This window comes from Micromys minutus, assembly GCF_963924665.1.
Source record: "Micromys minutus genome assembly, chromosome: 26".
Lineage (NCBI taxonomy): Eukaryota > Metazoa > Chordata > Mammalia > Rodentia > Muridae > Micromys > Micromys minutus.
In genome coordinates, this window is record NC_137961.1 from 12272055 (window position 1) to 12277324 (window position 5270).

Sequence of the window (5270 nt, forward strand, 5' to 3'; positions counted from 1 at the left end):
TTAATTCAGTTTTCCCAATTTTACAGTCATTTTACTGCACTTATGTTTATATTTATAAAGACACGGAGATATTTGCTGGTTATATTCAATGTGGCAAGCGCTGAGCCTTGTCTAGTACAATAATAAACTAGTAACATAATCAAGCGAATAACAAAGAATCACGCTTGAGAGGGTCTCAGAGAAAGTCAGGGACTTAAGTAAGTTGATAGTCTGACAAGCACAACTGATGTAATTAGGAATTGCTATGGTCACTGAGGTGACGTTGCTATGGTCACTGAAAGGAGATATCCCTATCTTAGCAGATGAGAAGCTTTGGTTGAAAGGGTATAACCAACTGCCTTCTTTGTCTTCTCCTTGCTCAAATGCCATGACTTTGTCATGAGAACCACTCCTCTCATATGCATGATTAAGAGATCAATCAGCTACTGCTCTTACATTATTGTGGCCAATAATTGGTGTAGATATGAGCCTAGGGTGTCACATTCAGAAAGGAGACATTAAGGACTCTGCAGATGGTCTCAAGACAAGATTGGCTCTGCTAGAAAAAGATGCTTCTGATGGTGTTGATTACGACTGCATCCTGGCACACTTATAATATCCTTCTTGGTCCACAAAGGTTCCATAACAATAATCCTTAACAGCTCAAGGATGGAAGGACAGAGAAGAGAAGCTTCTGGTCCTGTTGTAGTTAGGGTTTTACTGCTGTGAACAGACACCATGACCAAGGCAAGTCTTATAAAGACAACATTTAATTGGGGCTGGCTTACAGGTTCAGAGGTTCAGTCAAGTATCATCAAGGTGAGAGCATGGCAGCATCCAGGCAGGCATGGTGGAGGAGGAGCCGAGAGTTCTACATCTTCATCCAAAGGAAACCAGGAACAGACTGAGTATCCTCAGGCAGCTAGGAGTGTCTCTAAGCTCAGCCCCAGAGTGACACACTTTCTCCAACAAGGCCACACATTCTAATAGTGCCACTCCCTGGGCCAAGCATATGCAAAGCATCACAGGTCCTATTGATCTCATAATAAATTACAAGTCTAGAATCTTCCATCTTCATTTCTATTGCTACTATTGCTATGATAGGTAAACTTTCATTGTTCAAGCCAGTTACTCTTCTATGTGGCTTCTTTCTAATGGATACAAAAAGTCTTTCAAAGAAGGGGCGTTTATTTTATTCTTTAAAGGGTTGAGGATACTTCTAGCATATTCATTTTGGGGTGGTGGATGGAGGGATAAGGGTGGTAGAAGGTTACCCCAGGCAAGGCAAAGAGCTTATGCAACAACGTTGAAGCCATCTTTGTACTGGATCTAGACCTTATAGAGAGAGAATGTCTTTTGTACATAAAATACACATAATAGCTATCAATGACTACCTGTTGCATGGTTGCTTTTAGTTTTTCTTTATATTGAATTCATTTGAAAGAAATGCTGAATTCTATGATATGCATATGCCATAAACTTCATAGGCATATGTGGTAGGTCTAGGTGATACTCATGTCCCTGATTTTCTTTGGAGTTGTCATAGAATGCTTATTCTTCCTCAAAATGTATACGTTGAAACCCTAGTTTCAAATATGATGGAATCTGAAGACAAGGTCTTGGCAAGCTAATGATGTCATCCTTATGGAATTGTTATGAGATGGTCAATGCTTTTGTGTGAAGAGTCATGCAGGAGCATATCATTCTGCTTCTGGGAAAGGTAACATTTGGACACCAGCAAGGGGGACACAGAATCTGCACATTGCTTTGGGTCCAATATTAAGTTTCCAATGAATGAACCAAGATACTTCTGCACTTGTTTGTACTGCTTCAGTTACTGTTTCCTAATTCTCAGTGTCACGACTTTCACTTTTTAAGATAAAGTTACTTCTATTACCTAATTCCCGATACTGTTACAAATGGGATTGTTTTCTTAATCTACTTTGGTGCTTCTATGTTGTTATGTGTAGAGATCTTACTGATTTTTGTATACCAGTCAGGTTTACTGACTTTATAATAATTTTGTGGTAGAATCTTAAAGATTTTCTTTTTATGTGTAAGGTTTTAGAATTAACTAGCAGGACAGTTTCCCTCTCAGCTGCCCGTTTGGACAGCATTTATTTCTTTTTCCTGCCTAATTGCCCTGGCAAGACACTTGTTTGAATAAATATGAAATGAACCTCTTTGTCTCGCCCCTGGTCTAAGAGGAAAGACACTGAGCATCTCACCGTTGACATGAGCTTGTCACATGGGCTTTGGGGTCTAGAGGAACATTTTATTTATGTCTAGTTACTGAATTTGTACAATGAGTGTTGAATTAATCAAATCCTGTTTTTCTTTCTTTTTGTCCTTAGTGTGATGAATCACATTTTATTTATTAAGAACCTGAGGTATTAAAAACAACTAGAGAAACCAGAAGAAAAGTTCCAGACCATTGGTCTGAACAATGTAAAAATTCCTATATAAGAAAGACACAATAGAATGAAGAGAAAACAAGTATCTGGGGAGGAAATAAGCATAAACGAAAAAAGGGTAATATTTGAAATCTTCAAAGAGCAGACTCAACAGTGAGAAAAAAATTTAAATGGGCAAAATTTTCAGTATGTTTTGAAATCTGAGAGCTGTGATCCTAGCTTATTCTTTGTGCTAAAATCCTACTTGGGCTTTTTCTCAAGTTCAATAGAAATCTTTGGATTATTTTTTGTCATCATGTGAAAAAGGACATCGGAATATTAATAGGGAGGACACATTGCATACATAAAATATGTGTTTAAATAGACATTCCTCAAAAGAAGACACATAAATGGCTAAGAAGCATGTGAAGTGACACGGAACAGCTCTTTTTAATTCTAATGCAAATTAAAGCCGTCATGAGGCACCATCTCACAATGCTTGGGGTACCTGCTTTTAAAAAGATGAATGATAGCAAGTGTTGGTGAAATGTGGAGGAGAGGGAATTTGTGTATCCTACTGGTGGAATCTAAGTCAGTAAGCTCATTTGTGATACAGTAAAGGTTCCTCAAAACCCAAACATAGACTAAGATGTGGTAATTTTATTTCTGGATATATATTTTAAAAATGAAACCACTGCAGGAAAAAGATGTCTGCTTTCTCATGTTCATTGCAACAATAATCCCAAAAGGAAGTTATACAAGCAACAAATGAATGTGTCAAGAAAATGTTATATTTGTGTACAACAGAATGGCATTTGGTCAAAGGATACAAAGTTTCAGTTAGGAAGAAACTGATTTGGGGCAGAGACTGAGGGAAGGGCAAACCAACCATTGGCCCATTTTGAGGCCCACCCCATGGGAGAGAGCCAATCCCTGACTCTATTAGTGATGCTCTGCTAAGCTTGCAGATAGTAGCCTAGGATAAGTGTCTCCTGAGAGGCTCCACTCAGCAGCTGATGGAAACAGATGCAGAGACTGATAGCCAAACATCAGGTAGAGCCCAGGGAGTCTTGTAGAAGAATGGGGGATAGAATTGAACAAGCTGGGAGTGGGGGTGGGGAAAGGTACCACAAGACCTACAGAATCAAGCAACATGGTCTCATGGGGCCTCATAGAGACTGCACTACCAACCAAAGAGCATGCAGAGGCTAGGCCTAGGCCCCCTACACATTTGTAATAGGTGCACAGCTTGGTCTTCATGTGTTTCCCATAACAACTGAAGTGGGGGCTGTTTCTGACTTTGTTTCTGCCATTGGATCCCCTTCCCCTAGAAGGGCTACCCTGATGGCCTTAGTGGGAGAGGATATGCCTACTCCTGCTGTGACTTGTTGTTCCAGGGCAGAGTACTATCCAAGGGAGATTTCCTCTTCTCTGAGGAGGGGGGTGTGATTGGGGGAGTGGAGGGGAGACTGTGACAGGAATATAAGTGAATAAATAAATAAATAAACTGCTGAGAGAAAAGATCTATAATACTTCAAGACAACCACAGATGCTAATAAAACTATTGCACATAACAAAATACTAATGAAGTTCAAAATGTTCTTACTATAAATACAATCCTGTATCCATAAAAAGATATAGCAAACACTTGTTAGGTCAGAATAAAAAAGAAAAAAAAAGGAAGAAAAGACAGAAAGAAGTTCCATTAAGAAGCAGAATGTGACATGTTTGTGTTTAGGGATGTCTCAGAAGTGCTAGGTGACCAGATCTGGCAGCTTTGTTCCTTGTTGGAAAGGGGCAGCAGGTATAGTGATGGCCCAGGCAGAGAATATTTTGTTGAGGCTTTTCCTAAATGCTTAGCCTCGGGTTGATTCTTTCATGTGTCCTATAATTTTCGAGCCACACAAGTGTTGTCAATCCTCTTTGCATAAACTAGTTTAAATGTGTGCTGTTGGGAACCCGGGAAACCCAGCTAAGGCACGCAGAGATGTTAAGGCTTGACAGAGCAGAACAGCATTATTTTCTTTTGAGATCACAGGATTCCAATTTACGCTGCTATTAGTTCTTTCAAAGCATCTTGCGTTCGTGATGTGTGTAAGTTTGCAGTGTGTATGTGACGATGTCAAAGGAAGTATTTTATCATAGCAAGATGAATATGACAGAAATGTACATGTACACAAACAGCTAGACAGCTGACGTCCTGGATTCTTTATTGTGTTTTGTTTTGACAGATAAGGAACCTGAGGTCCCAAGAAGTTAATAAGTGAAGTGGATATAAAGTTAGTGATCATTATGCTGGGTGCTGGTGGCACACTTGGGAGGCAGAGGCAGGTGGGTTTCTGAGTTCGAGGACATTGTGGTCTACACAGCAAGTTCCAGGGCAACTAGGGCTCCACAAAGAAACCCTTGGGGAAGTTTTTTTGTTTTGTTTTTTGTTTTCTACTTTGCATTTCTAAGAAGCAGTCATCTGGGCATGTCAGGGGTGGAACAAGGGTGCTCAGATGGAAGGCATGAGGTCCCTCACTCCCTTCTCTTATTGTAACTACTTAACCAATATCCATAAGCCAAATAACCGTTTCAACCATTACTAGTGTCTTCTCAACACCTCTCTGTGGCCACAGCAAAAGCCACCACTATGTGGCTCCTTCGATGGGAAAAACACAAGAGAAAGAAAGCCGCTAGAAGAGTCCAAAGCCACTCACAACACATGTCTGAATGAGGATGTGCACAGCTTGTGGTAGCATTTTCAGGAAATAATACACATTTTCGGGAAACCAGTGCTCCATTTTTATACTCTGATTTGATTCTTCCATGAAAGGAGATTGAATACTTTCCCCATAATTATTAGAGGTTCCAAACACACCTATAATAAATGTTGACAAGGGATAAATGGCCCGA